Raw genomic sequence first — 25,588 nt, forward strand, 5'->3', positions numbered from 1 at the left:
ACTCCACCAGGTACATTGGGGGGGTCAAACCTTAATAGGAAGAAGTGAGACTATTGAACATATGGACTGGGCTTGTGCTATATATCTTTTATTTACAGGTTGCCCAAGTGGGGGGATCTCCACACAGAACTGTGCCTAGCGGTAGGGGTCAGCATTCTGCCTATTGTTTCAACTATCTTACGTTCCTGCCTATCTCTAATACTGGTTTCCTCATTATTAATCTGTGTGACATTTTAACCGTACAGTTGATGCACTTTAATGAGATTCGATAACATTAGTGGTACCACTTTAGAATTGTCTATATTTATCATTATTGCCTTCCGAGTGCAAAGTGCGTTATTGTGATCGTGTACATACCTTTGAATATTAATTATATAAAGACTGTGTTTTCAGTAATACAGTGTGTGGACATTCCTTTGTGGGGGTTCGGGGACTACACTGTACTTAAGAACCAGCCCGCATCACCTACTGAGAAGCTAGGCCTTGATTGCTCGTCCATTGCTACCTTAAAGAGAATCTTGGCTGGGGTCTTCTGTGCCTCTCCTCTACCATATAGAGAGCAGAGGTACAGACACCCCCTACCAGTCTTTAAAATTTCCCCACCACTATTCATGTAGTGGGCGGACGCATACATTCCACATATAATAACAATCTTTTCTATTTGCATCCAACATGGCTGTATTTGGACTTGAAGAAGGATCTCGGAATGAAAATGTATGCTGCTGATTTTTTCTTGGATAGGCATTCCTGCCGAATTTAAGAAAAGTGAATGGGCATGATATATTTTGAAAAATATTTTTATCAGGAATGGACAATTGACTAATTTCTGGAGACGTTTTGTCAAATTGCTTGCATGTGTTCCTATGTGTTGAAAGTGGTTCTAATTCATCTTTCTTTCGTGGCTTTTTCTACTTCCATTGTTCCTGGACACTGGGTCTTTATTACTCTTTTTTATTCAAGAGGTGGAAAGTGTCTCCCTTAGATTGGTCTCTCTATTTGTTTTCCATCTGTAGTTTATTTCAATAGAGACTACTTCCCTTTTCGGCCAATTATAAATATAGCTCCATATGATGGAGTGGCGGAGAGTGGCAGTCTTGCTGCTCCACACTCTACTCAGTCTGTTGTTCCTGTCTACTGTTTCAGCGAGTTGGAGTGTTTCACAACCTCCATAAAGACTCATTTACTCCACGGAGCGGACGCGGATTGGCGGAGAGTGGCAGTCTTGCTGCTCCACACTCTACTCAGTCTGTTGCTCCTGTCTACTGTTTTAGCGAGGAAGAGTGTTTCACAACCTCCATAAAGACTAATTTACTCCGCTGAGCAGACACGGAGTGGCGTAGATTGGCAGTCTTGCTGCTCCACACTCTACTCAGTCTGTTGTTCCTGTCTACTGTTTCAGTGAGGAGGAGTGTTTCACAACCTCCATAAAGACTCATTTACTCCCCAGAGTGGACGCAGAGTGGTGGAGAGTGGCAGTCTTGATGCTCCACACTCTACTCAGTCTGTTGTTCCTGTCTACTGTTTCAGTGAGGAAGAGTGTTTCACAGCCTCCATAAAGAACCATTTACTCCGCGGAAGCGGAGTGGCGGAGAGTGGCAGTCTTTCAGTCTTGACTGTCATGGCTGCCACTGCTGCGGAAACCACCAACATTGCTGAAACGGCTACTTCGAGGTCTGGCAAGGAAGAAGAAGGCTGCCAGCTCCATAGCGCATGTTCTCGCGCTCTTTCGATCAGACCACAGTCCGCTGACTGCCATCAGACCCTGCAACGCTTAACCCAGGGGCAAAAACGTGGAGATGGCATGGCCGCAAGAATCCTGAGAAAAGACCCAGCCACCCCGGAGGAAGAAGAAGATGTAACACAAGCTGCGCCCCTCACGTCTGAAGTTGCTACAACAGTGGGCCTTTGGGCAGATGATCTCACGAAGAAGCAGGGCTTGGCCCCCCTCCCTTCGGGGGATAGAGGACAAGGGCAGCCCGCGCTGACTCCGGAAATCGGCTGCCCAATGGTTCCTTCCCTCTCAGCCCAGCCGCCGGTTTCCTCCGAAGGGAGGGCTGAATAGCCAGAGCTGGAGGGCAGGGGCCCGGAGGCACATGAAGCCAACGAAGTCCATCCAGCTGATGCGGGACCTATGGACCTACCTGACTTCCCCAACAGCGCAGCTGCCCACCTAGTGAGGGAGCAGGAATGCCTGAAAAAAATCAACACCAATTCCAGAAACACCACAGCATCGTCCAAAACTGTGCAGAGCCTGGCGGTGCCAAAAAGCGGCAAGAAGACCGAACTACCTGTTCGTAGACAAAACCCCACGATAACACCAGCCTCAGAAAAGACCAGATGGAGGCAAGCCAGGAGACCCAAATCACCAGTAATCCCCTAAATCTGATCAGGACAAGTGCAACAATCCATGCAGAACCAACAAAGGAGGGCTCATCATCTACGACTCACCAACCATCAGACCCTACCAGGGACCGAAGTTCTCAAAAAATGCCCTTACTGAAAGGGGCCCTAAACCTACAACACCCTGATTTAGAGGAAGGGCAAAAAAAAAGCCAAATTTACAAAGCAGCAAGTGACAATGGAACCAGATGGACTCTCCGACACAAGGAAGAAAACGTCAATTTAAAGTGAAAGGCCAACCTAAAATCAGCAGACAGAGACTGGCTGCAGCACAGAAATAAGTACCCCCTAAAACAGGCCGGACAAAGCTCAGCAAAAAGATTTGGAAGACCGACTCAGGCAAACCATCAGCTCTGAGTTTAGTGACAGACTTCTTTAACTCATTCACTCACCTATACTCAGGCAGTCGGGAGGAACTCACAGATGCAGAAATTCTGGAGGTAGTAAAGGTCTGCCAACCACCACATAAACACAGAAGGTCAGACCAAACCTCTGAGAAACGACTCAAAACTACCTTACCTCCTAGCATTCAACAAGGGACGGAGCAGCAGGCGATAGAAACAGAGGGAGAGGATGGATTGTCAACACCCGTTCCACAAACCAGTGTGACCTCTCCGGGCATAGTGCCCTCACTTGTACCCCCTCCTAAAACACTGATGCAACTTGCACCTGACCCATGGGAGGTCCCAGTGCTTCCAAAAACATCTCCACAGTTGGAACCACAAAGCAGGGAGAAACTCGTCTCACTACGCTATCCCGCCTCTGAAAGAACGCTTATACCAGAGCCCCAGCCCGAATTAAATGCCTCCACAAAGGAGGCCCATGACTCGGAGAATGACCTAGAAGGAGAAACCAAGACCTTGTACACACTGTCTCCAGGCTGTCCGGCCGTATGTATCAGGGACACCAGTCACCGGCCCTCCAGAGGAAAACAACAGGCTGGTGAACCCAGAGAAAAACTAAATTGAAAATTAAGCCTAGATTACAAATGGCAAAGCTCGTCAGACTCTTTTCATGGACTCCCAGCCCGAGAACAGCTGGCCCAAGAAACTCAAAACCCATATCACCTGCTAAAAATCACACTCAATCTCGAGCAACAACAAAGGAGAAACCTGCGAAAAAAATAGATATCCTATCCATCATGTCGGCAGTATCCATCGCCTTGGCGCCGTTCACCAAGTTATACAAATCCATAAACGAGACTTTGAAGGACCACACAACCATCAAGCAATGATGCATATGAAACTAATTTATTTAGAGGGATATATCACAGCACTTGACAATCGCTCAAAGACGACCAACGCAAACTTGAGTCACCTGCCTGGAAATCCACCCCCATGGAAAACAGACTCTCCAGCCTTGACAAATGTTCATGCCAATTCAAACATTGCCACTAAACCCGGTAAAACCATAACACTGACTACCACACCAGAGAAAGTTATAACAGCCGGCGTGGACTCTACTGACCTGAGCCCGAAGGAAAACCAATGGCCCGAGACAAGTGACATCATCCTTATTATTGAAGACCAGCCCCAAAAAGGGGCCTCCAATCCGTCAAGGAGAGGTGGCCAGGATCGGACCTACTCGATCTTTTCATCATCAAAAGAAAGCTAGGAGGAAAACCTTCATCCATCGTACAAGGCAGTAAGCATCTCATGGACCAAGACAAAACCTACAAACTCTCGGTGTTCCTCAAAACACCCAAACAATGTAAAAACCCACACTGCACACGCCAAAGATCAAGTGTATTCTTAATTCACCTAAAACAACAGAAGAATTCCTAGCATCTGACCATCTGATGAACATATCCAGTTCAGGAGGAAACAGAAGATCGAAAAAAGTGAACACGGGCTAAATGGCACCCCCACCAAACCACTGTGTGGAAGAAACTGAGGACTCTGCCCCTCCTTTCCTCACGCTAGAGGACGGTCGGAACAAATTGCAACATGCTAATAATGGGAGGCCTAGAAACAAATCTTCGACCAGACAATTCTCTTTCTTACCCAGAAAAGACATGTCGCCGTTGTTACACAAGACATCTCATCCTCAAAAGAACTCCGACCATGACCGGAAAGCCAGGAAGCGCCATCGGGGAGAATCACCTAAAACCAGCAAGCAGGTGAGAAAAGATGGAAAAAACGTTCCAGGTGAACTACAAAATCAAACCTTTGACTACAAGTCCAGAACTGAGGCTTATCATAAGATGCCATTAAGATCAGAGAAAACTACATGGGCATTAAAATTAGAACAGATCCCTGAAAACCATGATGAAATTATTCTAAACAGAAGAGGGGTTTTAGCACTATTTAATCTTATTCCAGCCCTCTGACAGATTAAATCAGATGACTTGAAGATCGTCGACCCATGCAACAGACATCGTAAAGCAAAGACCTGCCTGTACATACTGTCAATGAGGGTGAAAACCTTAATAAGGCAAGAGTCCCAGGAGCTTTTAAAGATGGGATATACACTTATGGAACCGATACTTTAATTCACAAAATCACAGCTACAACGAGGAAAACATTGCTCTTAAGAGAACCAGAGAAGATGTCTGAACGAAAGAGAGAAAAGAACTCAAAACCCATTTTACATCTCAAACGAAAACCAACGCTCAACACACACCATGCTCAGACCCCCGAGAAAGAAATCCAAATCAGCTTAAACATCCGAAACCTGAGGCCAAGAAAAATGTAGGCCGCTCCAGTCGAGAAGAGAAGGTCTGACCATCAGGAATGAAAAGATCCTGCACCCAAAGAACAGAGACTGGAAGGGCCCTTGAAAAACCGGGGGACAAAGGATTAACCCAGCAAGGCTTATGGTCTTGGCTGCCAAAGTCTTGTCATTAAATCGTAAGAAATAGCAACTCGCTGGTCAGCTAAATGAGAAAGAGATTACTCGTCAGCCAACACACCTCGAAACAACCTAAAATTACGTTCTTGGAACATGAGAGGCTACCATCACTTGACAGCCCCCGGAGACGCAAACCTCGGCTCCTTTGACTTTATTTGTCTTCAAGAAACTTGGCTCATAGACAAACCAGTCCTGGACGGCTACAACCTCGTCCTGGCTCCAGCAAGAAAAGGACTACTAGGCTGCTCTTCATCAGGCTTGCTTACCACGTGTCGCAAGGGTCAAGGCCTCACGATAAAGGAAACCCTTCAGTCAAACCTATCACTGTTGACAGTTCTTTTAGACTGGTCCCAGACGGCGACAGTATCAAATACAACTTTCCATACACCAATCGCAATTTTCAACACCTACTTGAACCCAGTGGCCGTAGAATCCCGGGCATATCTCGACATGATGGAGAAAGCGATTGACGAAATCCAGGCAACACTCCAGGTATCATTCTTCCTAATTTGTGGCGACCTGAATGCGTCGTGCCAAATGACCTACAACAGCAAGGGGAAAATAAATCAACTGTGACTACTCATAGAGGCCACCTATGGTCTAAGGTAATGGCTTCAAGAAACCTGCTTAACCTTGACTCTGTGTTTGAGAATAAAAACCGTCTACCAACATGGGAGCAGGGAGGACTGCAGAGCACCAAAGATTACATCTATGTCTCCTGACCATTTTTGCAAATGATCACGTCCTTTGAGGTTCGCAGTACAGTTGCCAGCGATCGCAACCAGCTAACAATGTCATGGTTGAACAGTTTCGACAAGACCCCAACTATGACTTTGCAGGTCGCACCAAACAATCAGGGAAATCGCTTAAAACTCACTGTAGACTCAGTCAGAGAATTGACTAGGAGATACACCAACAGTGGAAGTCCCGAACGCAAAAGCAAACTAGATTACACCTCTCTAATTTTACCTTAAACTACAAAAGGTTCAAAGAAACGAAAAGCTTCAGCACCAAACCTCCACTCATAGTTAGTAGCTAAAAGATGAGAACTACGGAAAATAAAGAGGAACGTTAAATCCTTGGTTCCTGACCAAGCCGAGAAAATAATATCGGCGGCCATAAAAACCTACCGAAACTGGGTGAAAAATCACTGTTTTCAACTGTACCAGAGCGACTTAGAAAACATCTTGAAAGCAATCTGTGGCAAAAAAACCAGAGACTTTTGATCGCTTCTAAGATCCACAAAGCCCACGAGAAATTTTTTTATCTCAAACAGCATTGGTGAACCTGCATGGATCAACCACTTCACACTACTTTTCAAACCACCATAGCAACGGACAGCATCACCCAGTGGAATCGACCCCTCGACATGGATAACACTTAACGATCATGAAGAGATACTTGACCAACTCAAAAAATTAAAAAACTCCCGAGTTGCAGGGTCCGGGGGCATTACCAACATGGATCTTCAAAACCATACACAAGAACGGGCAACCCTATTAAGCAAAATCTTTACGAAATGTGCTGAACAGAAATCCATTCCACCTTCATGGGCGGCTGCAATAATCGTTCCAATTTACAAGAAGGGTAATAACAGCGACCCATCAAACTATCGCTCAATAGCACTCTTGGACTGTATTGGAAAAGTCTTTGGTGCACTATTACTGAAAAGATTCCATGCATGGGCAACAAGTGCTCCATGCAATTATATTTTTCAGTCAAGATTTTAAAAAAATGCAGGCACAACAGCAAACATCTTAGCCATGAGTACTCTAAAAAGCAAGGTCCTGGAGGGAGGACCGAGAATATTTGTGGCCTTCATTGACTTAACGCAAGCTTTTGACTTGGTCAACAGAACATGCATCTGGTCGAAACTAGCAGAGTGGAATTGCCCAAAAGAGATACTCTTGCCTATAAAGGCCTTACACACTGGCACAACATTTTGAGTGCGCCTAACTCAACAAGGGAGTCTCTCCACAGAAATCCCCACTGCAAGAGGCGTCAAATAAGGAGGCCCCTTCGCACCAGCCCTTTTTCTAGCCTATATGGGTGATTACATGCAAACGGAAGACTCCACCAGAGCGTTTCCACCAAAATTGGCCTGCACTAAAATCAGTCGACTTCTGTATGCGGACAACCTTATCCTTTTCAACCAGACTCCAATAGGTCTCCAGAGGCAACTCAACAGCCTGCTGTGCTATATCACAGAAAACAATCTTGAAATGAACAAAGAAAAAACAAAAATAATGATTCTCGAAAAGGCTCCGAAGAAAACAGAAAAACTGCGGTGGTATCTCGAAGAGAGCGAGATAGTGAAATTTAAAGAGTTTAAATAACTTGGTGTAATCCTCGACAGTTCCAAACAAGAAAGCTTGATGCAGGAGAGTCTAGAAGGCAAAATAAAGAAATTGGCCGCTCAAGGAAAGGCAATCGACCTAAGGTTCGGCCAATTTTCAACCATCGCAGCGATTGAATTTTATAAAATGAAAGTCGTCCCAACCATCATGTACGGAGCAGAGGAGATGCCTCTAATACCGAAAAAAATCTGGCCGAGGTTGGAAGCATATTTCTGGTGGACAGTCCTGTCCCTTCCCAAGTCTACACCGATGCCTTCAATTCAGCAAGAATTAAGCCTTCTGTCATTACTAGGAACAATAAACGCCAACTCATTGCTGCTCTACCGAAAATGTCTACTTCAAAACAGTCAATCAATATGCGCACTGATAGGAACAGAAATTCAAGAGGAAACCTGCAAACTGTTATCATCCTGGAAGAGTGACAATAAGTGTTTATTGAACTCTATCATCTGCAATGAATAAGATCTGATTACAAACCCAGTCACAGTAATAAGAAAACTCAAAACTCTGGACTGGTGCATGACTCTAGATGCAGACGCAGCAAATAAATTAACGATACATCTACCTCAAAATACAAGAAAACTTAACGAGCTACAAGGCTATATAGCAAAATTTCTGAGCAGACCGGCATGCAACTACCTTCTAAGGGCAAGATTGAACTTATTGGAAACAAATGAAATCCTGGCAATACGAGGTCTCTCTGTGACCAGTGTGTGCCGCTTCTGTGGAAAAGAAAAAGAGACAATTCGCCACCTGCTCCTGTCTTGCCCAAAAAAATCAGACGATTAGATCTGCCTATACCAAACAATTCCACACCGACGACCAACGGATGGAAGAAGAACAATGGTGGCACAGAATGATAGGCGGAGACAGAGCTTCCTGGCAAATAGCGCTAGTAAAAATTCTCCAACATACTCTTACAGCAAAGCCATGATCATCAAAGCAAAGTCAGCCAAATCGGAATGCAACCCGACTTTTTGAAGCGGCTGCTTCTTTCAGTGGGACTATCCCTACTAGACTTCAAGAACATATGGTTCTTCTTTTTTGTTTTCACTTCTTTTGTAAAAATCCTATTGGATTATACACAAATAAAATTAAAAATTAAAAAAATTGCTCCTGGTCTTTTTTACTGATTGATATTCTTTTCAACTATTTTCGTCTATATTTCCTCTAAGAAATGACAATTTAAAGCATGTGGAAATCTGGAGTAGAAAAAGAGAAAGTATTCTAGTCTTGGCATAGGAAGGATGAAGTGATGCTGTAACTGAATAACAAGTGTAAACAGATTTTGTCCTGGCACAGGAGAGATGGTGGCCAGCAGTTTAGTCTTGACAGGAGCTGGTAAATTGCTCTGGCCTCTGATGCTGCATTGGGTGTCCCCGAGACAAGCGCCACTTGCTGTCATTGCAGCAGTTATAGTTTGTGTCAGTGTCATGAGTAGAGGTTTTTGAGATCTGCAATCGCATATCGAGTGGCAGTGGTCAGAGGTTACTACTGTCAGTGTGTGGAATACAGTAGGGACTGGATCTGTGGCTAACGGGACTTATTAATTCACTACACGTCGCTTGTTTGGTTCCCCGCCGGTCCACTCAACCCTTCATCTTTCTGAAATGGATAAAATACATGCCATTGAGAATGTTCCTCCGTTATCTGTCGATAGCGGAAAGATACCTCTCTTTGGGCTCGATATGCGCTTTGCAGATACGCAGGTTACCTTATAGGTGAAATACTTGCTTTTAGTCAACAGAATATAGAATTAATAGTGTCAATCCAACCTCAGGATAAAGGATAAAGGAACCTAAAGTCAATATAGTAGAGGAATGGGGATTCTCCCCTGTCTAGATAGGTCTGGCAACACGTGTGTTGCTTGCCAATATAACCTATATTATAACAGGTTTAGTTCAGCAGTTTGTGAACACATCACTTGGCATTTTAAAAATAATTATTTACCAAAATGTTAAATACCATTTTCTGACTTAAAAACGAACCAGTTTGTAAACCAACACCTGCATAACCCCATCTCCAATGAAGGGTTGTTTTCAACATGCCCATTGGGTGTGGGGCTTCATGATGTGAGCTGAATGGCCCTGCTTATGATCACCGCTCAACTAGGCACATATCGGTGACATGAGCGGCTCAGGGAGTGAGAAATGTGAGAAGCAGCTTGATGCCTCAGCGCCTTTGAAGTTCAGGAGGAGGCCTGCCCAATATCCCTTTCTCATTGTACTGTCCAGCACACCAGGGAATGTAGCAGTGACTCTGAGGTGCACTAGGTCAGACCGGCCTTTCATGGCCTGTACTATGAGTAGATTTGTCCCTAGTGAGTCTGGTAAACTTGGTCTGGGGGCTGCCTTGGAGCAGATTGATGTGAGGAGGCCTCCCATGCCGCCCCGGCAGATGTAGTTCAGCTCAGCCAGCTCGGGTGCTGAGTCCAGATGCTCCAGCACTATATTCAAGCTGTCCCTGTGTGGCTCCCCTTGCTGCACAAAGTAAGCATTTCTGACGCTGAATTGGTCTGCCATGCTTAAATGGGACGACTGAAGCATTCGCCGTATGCCCTGACCCTGTTAGACCTGAACCGTGATTCTCAGTCAAGTCGGATGCAAGTAAATACTGTCTCAACAACCAGGCACAATTATTACTATGGCTAAGATCAGCAGCATTTTGTGTGGGAAGCATAGGAGGGGAAGGAATTAGCACAAGAGACGTACTTTAAAAATTGCTGGTTCGATTGTGCCTTGGCAAGAATATGTTCCTAGCAGGCCAGGACATCACCTTTTAAAAGTCATTCAACCCACCTTATCAGAAAGCACACACATCATTTTAAATTCTACGATATAGTTTCAAATGGCCCTAAATAGTGGAACCAGTCCCTTAAAACACTGGGCAGTGTCTTTCTGGCAAAACCAGCCTTCTTCTGCTGCTGCTCACTCATGACAGCCAGCTAATGGCCAGTGCCATCTCGGGTTTGGCTGCATTTCAAAGACTTGTCTGCTAGGCTTGACGGTCAGATAATGCCATATTGCAGTTTCTGTCCTGATGGCCACGCTTCTCTAAGCTTCACTTGATGCCTACCGTCAAATGTCTAAAGTTGCAGATCATTGCCAGAAGGTGACGGTGAGTCATTTGGAAACTCCAGCCCTTCAATTCTGTGTCCCTAATGGTGGTATCTCATAATGCTTCTGCACCACGCGCTGCTCCTCCACCTGCACCACCCATTCCTCATCCCAATATATGATGTATTTCTGCAGCTATGGCCACCTCACCTCTGACCACAACACGATATATTCCATCAGCAGAATTTCCCAAACCTGCGGTGACCGAATCACAGGCATTGATAGATCCTTTTCCCACTGGTGCCACGTCTACAACCGTGTGCTGCTGGTCTTCTTGACTTCAGAGCTCTTAAAATATCTGTCCATTCAAATCTTAAAAGAGTGATTGCATTGGTTTCCAAGAAATACTTGGAGAGACTGGCCTCAGACATCATGGTCAAGCAGTGGCACTCTTGCTGTAAGATCACTGCCAAATGATTAACTATGCTCTGAGAAACGTTAAAAAGAACACCCCTTACTAGCTCAAAATACACGCATTAGGAGTGGCAAGATCTTATATGAAAGCCAACAAGAGGGTTGAAGCAGGCCTACACAAGACAGATGTATGAATGTATCAAAAAGTCAAACATGAATTCTGGGAGGACACAAACCAGTGATTGGGACTGCACAGTAGCAAATGCAAAAACACATGTAGGGAAGCTGCGCCCGTTCTATGGATTGGGATGTAGGCGAAGTAGAGGGTGCTAAACCTCTGGATTCAGTAGAAAAGTTGATCCAACTAGTAACATTCCCTAGAGTGAGCAGGAAGTATGATTTTTCACCTCATTCACAGGACGCCAGTGAAGCATTTTCTTTCTATTTTACCTCAGTAACTGCTATGAGCGTCAACCTTTCAGAACTTTGGTACTGTGGCAATTCCATGCCTTCCGTTATAGCCAGTATGAAGTAAACTAAAACTTGATATCCTTCGAATCAACAAGAATGATCATTATTCATTTTTAAATAACAACTCATTTGAGAATTTAACAAACAAGTGTTTGGTGTTTTTTTATAAGTGGAAAGATTATGTTTGTATTTTAACATATGAGGTCGGAAGTCCAAAATAAAGCCATATTTAATTGAGTAATCAAGGGGTATGTGTTCGCCAGAAATGATTCGTTTCTTTTTTTTGTTAGTGTTTATTGGTTAATTATAACCTGTTTCACATTAAAAAGACAATAAAAAGAATATATCATAAAATGAGACATACAATAGATAAAACTTGCATTTAAAACCAATGGGGGTCATTACGACCCTGGCGTTAAAGGTTTAACAGCGCCGTAGAAGGTGTCGGCGCCGTTAAACCCTTAACGCCTGATTACGAGGTTCCCTTTGCGGCTCCCGACCTTAATGGCTGGTCTGGACCAGCCGTTAAAGTAGGGACCCGCAAAGGGACTTCCAAGGTAATTACGGTACCGCAATTTGCGGTACCGTAATTACCGCCTTCCCCAGTCCCATTGAGCCATATGGGGCAAAAATGGGAATGGGGAAGGACCAATGGTAAATGGGGAATTACCGCCCCACCAGCCTTGGAATGGGGCGGTATTTCCCCATTTACCATTGGCGGACCCGTTACAATACCAGCAGCAACCATGGTGCTAATAGCGCCATTGGTTACCGCAGGTGTTGTAATGAGGGCCAATGTATACAATACTTCTATGACTGCTAAAAAAGATTCAAAACTTATAAAAGTGGGACAGTCACACTAGTTTCTTAATACATTCCTTCCATAAATAAAATATTATTAAATTCATAACCAAATTATCCCCCCCAAACAGATAAAACCAGAATTGATCTATGCAAATAAAATTCATGTCACAGATCAGGTGTATATACGCTTTTTCATATAGAATAGTACATTCTGCACAATCAATCAACAGATGTCTGGAGGTTTCAATTGCTTTTTTACATATTCTACCTAAACGATCTATACGCGGAATGTAGTACAAGGCTCCAGTTATAGCTAGCGCCGAGAGTTGATTTCGTCTTAAAAGCATAATAAACTGTCGCTCATAAGGGGCTTGAAGATTCTTTACATAAACACAAGGAGTATTGACCGGAAATGCTTGCCTAGAATATTCTACGTAATGCGTTTTTCCAGTTAAATAAGAACTTCTCAGGTTTCGATCCCAGACCTCAGCTTTTTTTAAAATTTCTTTTGATGTATTGGCCACATTTTTGAGCAACCTATCTTCTCAAAGAAGTATTTAATATCTTTTATCCATGGTTTTATTGGAATATAGTTAGAAATGTTTCCCTCTTTATCCAAAAAATGTGAGTCAAGGGAATTAGTGTTATCATGGTTCATCAGCTTCTTTACATACACATTGCACAACCCTATCATCTTTCTTGTACTGAGTGAAATAAGTCCAAATTCACTACAGATAGCTTTAACTGGCACAAACTGAGATATACCCAAGGTCTTCCTCCATAACTGTCCATCAAGTATACTCAGCCATGCTGTATCTTTTACAGTGTAGGCCTCTAGTCCATATAAGATGCTAGGTACAATACAAGCTTTATACAATTGTGTTAGTCCCTCTCTAGCTTCCCCTCCTGCCTTACGTATTGAATGGTCTCGCCCCCCAACATAGATACCAAAATAAATGGACACACCCCAGTTGGGAATGAGACCAGGAGAAAGATTGCAAGTTGAACAAAGTTTTATATCAGATAAAAGATGCACGCAGAGAACTCTGCTGCCTGAGGGGGCTCTGCCCAACATTACACTGGCGGTACATTATAAGATTGAAACGCGTCACGGCTGACGTTTTAACATAGGTACATAATACTTCAATGTCATAGGCCTAATGGGTGGACACAGTATAGAGGGAATCACACATGTACCATTTTTTGAATACAGCACAACGAACATGGACCGAGCCTGAGCGCAGCAAGCACTACATATTTCCGTGGTAGCCGCTAGAAGAATCACTGAAGGTAAACTAACTTGTAGTCAGATGTTCAAGGTACTTGTAACAGAGTACAGATCAAATGCAAGAAGAGGTGCCCAACATTACCTTGCTAATTAGAACTGTATCATTCACACAGGGGGACATGGACATCAGATTCTGCCATTTACCACTTCTCGTACGTGACAAGTAATTCGGAATCGCGCTGACACAGCATGTGAGTAACCAATATCTATAAGAGTGTTTAACTCGCTGATGATAGACAAGACAGAATCACTTAATTTATACCATTTAGACAACCTTTAGGGGAAGAGTTACACGTGGATGAACAGATCATGGACAAAGCCCATTAACCGTCTAGAGATCACCGGGAGAAGGGGAGAGACAGCTAGAACACAGTATGATTATACCAAAGGTAATATTTGATTCTAGCTAGAAAATGCACACCATATTGAGCTACAAATCCGAAATTCTAAAACTCTTCAATTTATATTTTAGGCACATGTCCAATCAATTCACACACGATCCCTTAAACTGAGTTACCACTACTTCAGACTGGTGTCAAACCTGCTAGAATGAGCACAGAAACGATTACTGCCCTGTACAAAATTGTTCACAATTGAAGATGGTGTTTGAAATTAATGATTTAAGTTTATCTATTTGAAATGTGGTGAAACTATTAAGATTATTTTTGCTTCTGAAGAAGAGAATGAGTTCTCGAAATGCGTAGAGCGTGTACAATCAAGTCAATTGTTAATTTTTGATGAAAACTATATTATATGTTGAATTTGGATGTAATTACTGGCAACAAGGTAATAGCCAAGGTTTATAATTTAAGTTGAAAGATTATCATAAATAACATGAGTTTGAATTCTCAATTTCTTTCTTTTCTAAACAATTAATGAATAAACGTTGCTAATTATAAGCAATCAATGAAGAGTTACAAAATACTTGTGTGAATGTTGCAAAATCAAGAGACTGCTGGACTAAGGTAGTCTCCCTTATACTTGACTGAGAGGTACCTCTCAGTAATGATAGGTGTGCAGGGGACGGGAGTACCCTTTAGAGAATGGATATTTCACTTTCTATGGACACAGTATAGATACATATGGGACGGTTGTGCCCGATTGGCTCAAAGCATAGGCATCCATGGAGCAGAACGTGGGTCCGCTGGGCTCCTCTATGTGGGGGGAAAGGTCAGGCACACACGATGAAACATAGCTAACTAATCTATCTTAGCAAAACAGGAACTGAAGGCATGCAACAAATAACCATTGAAAAGAGTGAACAGTCATGGGAATGCTATTAGATATTTGATAGATTTTGCTCTTTGCACCTTGGGGCTGTAAACCTAGATACCCGAGCCCAGGTGCCCACCTTAGGAGTTTTGATCTACTTGATACTTCATGATATAAGCCAATATGTGTAAGGGTTACGAATTAAATAAAAGGGTAGGGGAGTAGATCCGGGGTGAGGAGTTTGGCCTGTTCATAAAATGGGGGTCAGATGTGTATCTACATCAAGAGAGGTTTGGGGAACTGTGGCCTTTCAAGGTGGGGGTCGGGGGAATCATAGGTTTGTGGAGATGGATGAGCACGCAGGCGATAGTCCTGCTCCGGTCACACACAGGGCAGTCAGTTCAGAGGAAGAGAAAGAATACTGTATTTATCTGTAACAATTCACGCCTGGGCTTCCATGAGACAAGTGCTGTGCAGTGAAGACACAGGAGGAGGTGGTGGGGGCGGCTGAGCTGGCTGTGCACGGTACTGGACAGTGGGAGAGATGGCTTTTTAGAGGTCATTGTGCCGCCTAGTCAAAAGATGGAGTCTGGGGTAGTATAAAATGCAGTCTGTATATGTCATCCAATGGCTCCTGTCCTGTGTCTTCAGGGGACAAAACGTGGGGCCATCTCCCGCGATTGGATGAGCATAAGATTCATTCCATACAGAATGTACAGGAGGGTCAAAAGGACCCTTCCTCCCTTACAGTATAAATGAGCCTATGGCCTTAAATTGTGCCAGCACTTTATTCATTCTAGTTTGGCGAACTTAGCTTTGTTCCTATTATTATTAACAAGCGCCTCAAGTGAAAGGTAACTATTTACTTTCTTCAATGTGGTTCCCTGTAGTGTCCAATTGTATCTCTTTAAGTTTCTTCTATTTGTTTGCATAGTCGTAATTTTGGTTTTCTGCAAATTAATGATTAGAACATGTGCTAAGGTGTATTGTTCAAGAGCCTTAAGGCTGTGCTGTAAACCTATTGCCGTCTGGTCAAATATGATAATATCATCAGCATATTATAGCCAGGTGTCATGATTCCTGACCCTCATGTCCCCAGCCCTCCAAGATGTCAGGCTGGAGCCAGGCCACGATTACCTACATGGCCCTCAAGGGCCTCTCCATCCCTCCAAAGACCCACTTGGAGTCAGACTTGGCGCTTGTGGCACCAGACCCACTCACTCCCATAGGATAACATTGGAGATTGGACTTGTAGTGCATTGATGGGGACAAGATGGATGCCCCCACATATTTCGGTTCCCAGAACTGCATGTGCGGTCTAGTCTTTTGGGTGTGGTTCAGCCCAGAGACACCTGGGATACCCAGAGACTATTTAAGCCACACCCAGGCGGAGAAACATGCCTTGCGTTTTCTGCACCTGCAGAGTGACACTCACCGCCGTGTTCGGGTCGGTCTCCAGTAGGCCTGCATCTTTCTTCTGCGCTCAGCACCTGCAAGAACAAGAGCAACGCCAGGAACAGCCTTACCTTGCGCGGCTACTGCCCATCATTCATCGCTCCTTCTGTTCTGCGGACATCTTCGGCGGTGTCATTCCCATCCCGGCACGCCGCTTCGTAAGGAAAAGGGAAAAGAACAGAAAAAAGGCATTAGTAAGCATTCTGCAAATCTTCGCTTATTTTTAAATACTGTACGAGCTTCAAACGCTTACCTGAACCCCAGCCGCTCTGGGGGAACTCTGTCTCCGGAACTTCTCATCCATCTGCCAGAGGGAACAGACACTCCAAGTTAGCGTGGAAACATCTAGAGGTGCCGCATACAGCGCTTACCCACCGCATTTGTTCTTCATAACCGGCATCCACGCTGAAAACGTTGCAGCACCTAAAAGACACAGAAAAATAACTCAGTTAAATGCAAATATGAAAGGGGTGCATCGCGCATCGCACTCTCACTCACCTTCAGCACTACTCATCTTAGCAGCACGCCGCCATCCCCGGACGCCGGCCATCATCTAAGGAAGGAAATTAACAAAGTTAGAGAACTGTTCAAAAGACTCATTATACTTACTCATCGGATTCTTGCCAGTGAAGTAACTAGGCAGCAACAAGCCTGCATCAATCAACGCGCCCCTGCGCTGAAAGCAGGATGGAGAGCACACTATCCAAGAAAACAAGGTGAGCTGTGGATCAAAGGGAAGGGTTGGACCCCGGGGAAGAAGGGGTTCAAGCACACAGAGACAATAACTCTACCAATCCTTTGTTTCAGGCCCAGTCTCCAGTCGATTAGCCTCCCGGGAAGGGTTCGAGGTCGTAAGAGGTCAGAACAGGCTGAGTGACATCCCCGTGGATACCAGGTGAGCGTTACACCAGGCAATCAGGCATTGCGAAATATGTGGAGTGTAATTTCCGCAGTTTTGTAGGGCACTTCCTAATTGGTGTAAGTATAAATTAAACAGGACTGGCACTAACATACAGCCCTGTTTTAGGCCATGATTAACATCTAACTCTTTACTCACTGCCCCTTTCAGATTAATTCTAATTTTGACCTTATTGCTCGTATATAGTGCTCTCACAAAGTATAAGATTTTCATGTGCAGTTTCTCCTCTTTCAATTTTTCCCATAAAATATGCTGATTAACCATATCAAAAGCCTTTGTAAAATCGATAAAACAAATATATAATTTCTTATTTTGATTCAATAAGGTATCTTGAATAAAGTATATTATTTGTCAAAGATTTGTTGTTGTATTAAAACCCTTTCTAAAACCTGATTTATATAACCCAAGAGTAAGGTACAGAAAACCCTAGCATTGGAATCAATCATTGAAAGAATTCAATAGTTTGCTGGAGAGTCTCTTGGGCCTTTTTTATATATCAGGATCATAACCGTCTGATTTCATGATATTCGGATTTGTGCCGCGGTCACAAGTTTCTGAAAGATCTTGTAAAAGATATTGGCCCATACCTTGCTTTATACAGAACATTTGGTATACCATCAGGTCCCGGAGCTCTGGATGGCATTAGGTTTTATTTTTTCAAGATAAGGTCTTCCTCCTTAAATGTGATGTAAATACTCTCTGATAGCACTTGATATTTCTGATTAATCTCTAATACTGTGTTTCAATGGTTAATTAAAATGTATTTTTCCCATACCTTACTAGAGATAGGGTTAATTTCCCTCATGTACATTTGTCCCATGTTGTGTTTGTGGAAAGTACCAATTTTATTTTCGTATCTTTACCTTTCGATACATTAAACATGATTTTCCATTGAGCTGAGGCCATTGTTCCCTTATGCATTTTGTGCCCATTTTTAAATTTCAATCTGACTCTTTATTTCTTTAGATGGTAATTATATATCAGTCATGTTCTTTCTTTTAATTTGTGAGATATCATACTTTAATTGCGTCTTTTTACTTGCAATTTCAAAATCATAAACTTTGTTGTATGATTTATTTACAATACCTATTATTTTCCACTGCTCCTTTACTAATTTATTAAAAAAGGTCTGGCTGATCTTACAATAATTCCCTATCGTAGCACATTTTGGCTCACTACCCCCAATCAGATCATCTAATAATCCTGCACTAGCTTTTGTAAGCGATTTCAACCCAGCACTCCACCTAAGTCAATGCCTAGCGTGGGATGAACAATTGAAACCCTTAATTATATATTTTTGTCTATAAGTTCTTTTATTTCTGAATGATGTACCCTTATATCACGCCCCTCTCTTTGAACCCCCACGGTCTCACTGAACCAGGAAGCAGGTTGTTTTGCAAAGTTAAAAGATGTATTTTTATGAATTCGAACAATATATATATATCACACTATTAATATTTATACAATGATCACCATTGGGTGATGTTACAATCAACACTTTCGTTAATCAGTAGGAGTATGATAAGAAAATAATGCAGCATAGAATAATACTTGATATGGATAGAAACACAATGCAGCACAGAATAATACTTGATATGGGTTCAATCAAATGCAATGTTACACTTTCCCCCTGATACTACTCAATCCCCCTAATATGCAATATAGAGATGGAAGGAGAGAAAAGAGGTTTCAGGAATATATAATCTCAACCAATACAGTTTCAATCCCAATTCCCTCCCCAGCAAACAAAGAGAAACAGGAATGATTTCAAAACATGTCAAATGCTTTTGAATGTGGTTCTGAATGAATGGGAAAAACACTGAAAAATGACTTTAATTCTCTAAATTGGTTTCAAAACTAGTAGGAGTCGCTTTGTATAGTTTCAGGTAAACACTAGCCATGGTGATTGACTAACTAGCAGATTGAAAACGGAATTCTGAGGTCAGATGCAAAGAATAGCTATTTTCCAAGTGTTGAAATTGAAACAAATTCAGATTCGCGGCAAACTTTTCAGCGCGCGAGAAACACAATTGCGGGAAAACTATAGGGATTGGAATGCAGAGTTCGTTTGAAAGATGAGGATGTTAGCTTCAATTTGACACTTAGATTTCGTTTCCAGCATGTACGGTTCAGAAGTTATGAAGGTTTTATTAAAGGTCTATTTTTCTCAAAAAGAGTCAAGATTTTCAAATTAAAGATGAGCTTTTGAATTACAAACAAGGATTTTCATTACACTAAGGGAGACTATGAAGATGCAAGATACCCAACGGGACAGCCACCAGAAGAGCGGCGCCTCTGCTCTGACTTTTGCCCGCCAAGACACTTATCTTTCTTCAGCAAATATATTAGCGCAAAGATGAATTTATCACTACAATTAACAAAGGACTATATGGATGAGGGAAAGATTCAGAAAAACAAGAAGGTTCTACAATGCAGTTCCGGATATACTAAAAAAATGGGTTGGATGGGATAACTTAAGGATAAGAGATTGGCTATGAACAATTATATGCTAGATAGTCACAACTATGGTTTGGAATAGGCCCTTCAAAGATCTGGTCAAATGTTTTGGACTGGAATTCTGCTAGCCCACCAGACAGGATTCAGGCACCCGGTTCTGCACTCAGCACGGCACTCTGGTCCCTGCGCGGACTCTGAACTGGCTCTGATGGGTTGGTTCGAGGTTACAGCTATCTGGTTACAGCTCTGCTCTACTGGTTTGGATCTCTGGGTTCTGGCAAGAGTTCTTGGCAAGAAGCAGAAACAGCAAAGCCAGGCTGTTCAATTTTTGGTGTGCCCCTCGGAAGTCTGGGGTTAAAATCAGGTTGCAAGATTTTAAAGGCCAAGCTGAGAAATGTTCAGCTTTGGAATTGGGCCTTCTGCTTTCAGAGTTCTGGAGTTTTGGATCTGGGTTCCTCCTGCAGAGCGCTTCGCCAGTAAATCACTTGATGGGTGAATGTGTGTGTCCCTCTTGGTCCTAAACGGTCCCTATTTATGTACTTCCCAAACGGGAAGGTTGGCTGAATTCTACTAAGCCCACCCTCTAGGAATCCTATTGGTTAAAGTCTTCCCTCTCCCATGATTGGAGAAACAAATACAAATACAAATGACGCTCTGTTTTATGATCCAGGAGAAACCTCCCATTTGTTCTTGCACAAGAAATCTACTTTTCATGCAAGACACATTTATAATTTTACCAACTTAATATCAATGGCATATTTATATCACATATTTTGTGGAGCAAGTATTTATCCAATCCCCGTCGTTGTGAGAGCTTGGGTTTGGATTTGGCAATTTTTTGCACTTTTGTCCAGGACACAATTGTCTGATTTGTCCACAATTGTATGCATCTGTGCACATGATATCTGGGCATAATCCTATGATGTTTCATACTTCTGGCATCAACACAATTGCTACAAACCCACAATTTCTGCAGTTAGGTCCCTGAACATAGCCCAGAGTTCTGTTTACTTTTAAAACGTGACCAGAATTTTCATATTAACAATACTGTAATTTTACAATTTTTATAATTTCGCACAGTTCTGTGTTAGTCCTTTTCAAAATATACTTCTCTGTGCTTTCAGAATAATCAAAACTGTCTGTCCCTGCCTCCAAAGTTTTGGGTGGCTGAAGAGCAATCCCTGCCTCCTTCCTCTGGCAGGGGCTACTGTTGACACTTGAATCTGCATACTCTTTCAGCCCAGGAAGTCCTTTGTCTCACTCCCAGGAGCAGCAGCCAGTGCCCCTCCCCTCTTAATCAACACCTGAATGTGAGCTCCTGCCTTGTTGGTGGGAAGCAGAAGGGTGGTTTGTTTCCTAGTGGGGGATGCTTCTTTGAAGTTTTGCTGAATCAGGTTACTTTAAAGTAAATTGTTACATTGTTCTTTGTTGAAATTAAAGTTACAATTTTAAAACACGCAAACAAATCTCTAATTCCAGTCTTTTTAAAACACAGAGATAAAATAGTTGCAACCTATATTGCTTTTGATTGCAAGTCACTTCATTTCAACCATGTGATTCTAACTGCACAAGTTAAGCTTCCAATGTAATCAACTGACAGCTTTCCTACAGGCGGCCGACGGTACCATGCCCATATTTTACAGATTTTCACAGACAAGTACAATTTTTAATGTGGATATTCTTATGATGGATTTTGCTTCTCCTGACATTGTGTGCTTCTGTTAATTCTTTAAATTAAGTGATGGGTAACATCCAGCAAGGAGGTTGGACATTTTCTGATGTTTTTGAACCATTATTTTGCAATTTCAGCAGCCAAGGAAAAAAGGATTTCAGAGCACCTTTGGGTTTTCTTGCAATAAAGCACTGCCTTTCATGAAGTTTCCATTTGCACTCTGTGGGCAGCCCAATGACAGGTTTTGGTAGTGTGGTCTCCGGTTCCAAAGCAAAACAAAACAGAAGAGGCAGGGGATACCAGGAATATCTTGGTACTATGATCTGGCCTTGATAGAACCTATATATTTATGTTAACATCAGAGATCATAGTACTTGTGTTTCTATGTGGTGAGCTCAGGCGTAGTTATCTCATGTTTACAGTCACCATTTCATCATAACATCAAAGCATTGTGAAGAAAATGTGTCTCTAAACAGTGAGATGAAAGGCATTCAATTCAAATCAAAGGACTCTCTAATAATTCAATATTTTTATTAATATGTAGAAAAAACATGGTAAAAGATTGATCTCATTATTTTTTAGAAAAACATCACAAGTGTCAAAATCAGTGTAAACATTTACCAATCTGAGAAAATTACTGGTTCTTCTGATAAAATACATCATTCTCATCTAAAACCACATCAAACCATACGCCAAACATACCTCATTCATACTCAGATGATTCATCATTTCATTCACGACTTATATCTAAATAATCACTTAAAAACAACATCCTACAATACAACAATACCACCACTGACACAGGCAAAATGGATTGGTGGCCTATTTTTCAGGTTTCCCTGCGCACTTCTCAGAGATGTCTTAGCGCACAGAGCTTTTTGGCGGCCATCCTGTTGTTTCTGATGAAAACAGCACACAGTGATGTTGCAGGGCAGAGCCTAGTGGGTCAGAATATCCCAGAAGCCGCCCCGTGCGATTTGGCGTGGACGTCCATCAATGGGAAGTCGCAAGACTGGGTTGATCAGTCTCATTTCTTTTGGTTCCAAAAATGGCAAAGTTCATCCTCTTTTCTTCCATCAGGAGTGGATCGACCAGTTCCTCGCCCAGTCCTGATGTGGGTATGAAGCAATACCCCGAGCCCCTTGGATCTTTGCTTCCAGTCCCTGGGTGGTCCTCCTTGGATTTAGTCTCCATTGTTTCCAATTCTAGGATGACAAAGCAAAAACATATTTGTAATAATCTCCCCACCATTATTGATGTAGTGTGGCGGACACATACATTTTCTATTGTAATTTATGGACTATATATAGAATATTTTATAGTTGGAATTCTAGGGAGCTGGAGTGACCCCCTCTCGGGTTCCAGAAGACTCCTCCAGTTGTTGCAGAGTGTGCCTAGGATGGCAACACTTTAGTTGGTTAATATGGACCCACTTATCTTCCCCCTCTGTCAAACTACCTTTGGGGATGCAGATTTTGTAGGCGACTGGTGAGATTTTGTCTACAATTTCAAAAGGGCCCCTCCAGCTAGGCAAAAATGTGCGCAGTTTGGCCTGGTTCCTTTGGAAATTGTATAAGTAGACCGGTTCTCCTACATTGTATTATTTTCTAGTAGTCTTTAAGTCATAGTGGGTCTTCATGCTGTCTGCAGGTCTTTTTAGATTTCGCTGAGCATAGGCAAAAGCATGTTGAAGGGGTTTTCTTAGATTTTCAACATACTCATGAGTTGTGGAAGCATTGATCAATGTCTGCTCTTGGGTTCTGTGGAGCAGATGCTGGGGAAGCACCATCCAACGTCCAGTCATCAGCTCAAACGGTGACATTTTAGTTGCAGATGGAGGGGTAGATCTGATGGCCATTAGGACAAGAGGTAATCGAATATCCCAACTTGGACCAGAATCTGCCACAAACTTTTTTAATATGCTCACAATTGTCTTGTTGCATCTCTCTACTGCACCACAAGAGGAATGAGGTAGGGACCACCCACTGATCATGGCCAGCTAGGGAATTCCTCACCAACAAACCGTCTTGGATTCAGAACATTTTTGGACATTTCATCAATACTCTGAGGTCCTCTTTCCCTAAGTAATCAGTATCCGTCAGGGGAAAGTTCTCAGGGTCCTCAATGTGTTGGTAGAATTTACCAATTATTGGATCCCCTTTTTGTCCGTAATCAAATCAGCATCTGGGGTCTACTTACTCCATTGTGCAGTTGAGAGTTCATTGTGAGCATTTGTCTGGGACGTAGTGATAGCAGTGACCTGGATTTCCACCAACAGGTACTCGATCTCAAGTAGATCCCCTTGGATGGCTCCGGTTTTGGCCAGCTGATCAGCTAGGTCATTTCCAGTTTTGTCTGGTCCCTCTACTTTGAATGACCTTTGATCTTTTTCCAGTAGATGGTCATCCCATTCGAGGTGACCAGATCATCAATGTTTTGAATTAATTTCCCATGTTTCAATGGTTTGTTATTAGCACATAATATGCCTCTGGTTTTCCAGTTAACCAGGTGCTCCAAGAACCTGTTCCGTACATAATCCGAATCTGTGATTATGACCAGTTTGAGGAGTTGATGTTGGACAGCAGTGAGGATGGCTTGATGCACAGCCATCAACTCTGCCACTTGACTACTTCAGGACCAATCTGATACCCAGCGGAGGGTTCTGGGGTCTCATTCACCCATGCATTCCCTACGCCGGCCACAAGTTCTTTTTCCCCGTTGTTGTCAACATGGTAGGAGCATCCATCCACATAGACAGTGGGCATTCCCTCACACTTGTATTCTTCAAAGACCTTGTGTGGGGAATTGATGTATACCTCCATGTTGTCCTTGATGTTTAGACTTTTGTCCTCGAGACAGTTTTCTCTAGCACAATCATGCAAGTCAGCCAGACCTTGCGCGAGGGGCCTCTTCTTGTTTTGGCCATATCTGACCTCCACAGGAAAACCTTTCATTGACAGAATCCAGGAAGTAATTTGGGAATTACTCACATTTCCGGCCCAGATTATGTCACTTTGGAGATATTGCAGAGGCTGGTGTGTAGTCTCCACTACGATGTGTTTCCCCTGGATAAACAGGTGGTAATCTTCAATGCCCACACCATTGCCAGGAGTGCCTTATCACAATCATTGCATTTCTCCTCCACAGAGGATAAAGTTTTACTCGCATAGGAGATTACTTTATTGACCTTGTCATGCTTTTGATATAATACTGCAGTCAAGCATGTATTAGAGAACCCTGTCTCCAAGAAGAACTCCTTGTTTTTGACAGGGTAAGCTAGGCAAGGCGCTTGTGAGTTGTCTTACTGTCTCGGCTTGTTCTGGACCCCACTCCCACTTGACTCCCCCTTCAAAAGATTAATCAAAGGTCTTGTGATCTCTGCGTAGTCCTCAATGAACTTTCTACTGTAATTAGTCAGTTCAAGGAGGCTCCTTAGTTCCCGCAGAGTTGTGGGGTCTTTCAATTCCTGGAGTGCTTCCACTTTCTTTTCCTGGGGACAGAGACCCTGAGGAGTAATCTCATGCCCCAAGAAATTGACACGGGTTCTATACCACTGTGCTTCTTGAAAGGAGAGTTTTGCTCCGGCAGCCCTCAACTGTGTCAGAACATAACGGACCTCCGCTATGTGTTCCTCCACAGTTGAGCTTTTGATGTGAACATCATCTCTACATAGGCCAGGTTACCCCTCTAACGAGGTTTGGCATGGCCTTAGGTAGAAAAATGTTGAATTCATTGCCGGAGTTGATGTATCCGAAGGGAGTCCGGGTCCATGTGTACTGCTGCCCCCCGAAGGTAAAGGCCAGCTTGTATTGGTCCTCCCTACTGACAGGTACAGTCCAGTATCCATTGGTCAGGTCTATTGCAGTGAATACTTGTGACCCCTGGATCTGGGCTAGCCCTTGGTCAATGTAGGGAAGAGGCCATCGGGAAGTATGGACCCGTTTTTTGAGCTCCCTAAGGTCGGCGCAGAGTCTCCACTGGCCGTTTGGCTTCAATATCCCCAGCACCGGATTATTGAAGGTGCTGTGGACTGGACGGATTATCCCACGGGACTCAAGGTTCTTAATTATTTCAGTAAGGGACTCCATTGATGCAAGAGGCAAGTGATATTGCTTCACAAACACTGGAGTCATGCCAGGGTCTGTGGGAATTGTTGTTGTGTGGATGTCGGTGCGACCACAGTCATATGAGTCCACCGCAAAGAGATCTTGAAAATCCAAGAAAACTTGTTTT

This window comes from Ambystoma mexicanum, chromosome 7q (assembly GCF_040938575.1).
Source record: "Ambystoma mexicanum isolate Mex_15411 chromosome 7q, UKY_AmexF1_1, whole genome shotgun sequence".
Taxonomy (NCBI): domain Eukaryota; kingdom Metazoa; phylum Chordata; class Amphibia; order Caudata; family Ambystomatidae; genus Ambystoma; species Ambystoma mexicanum.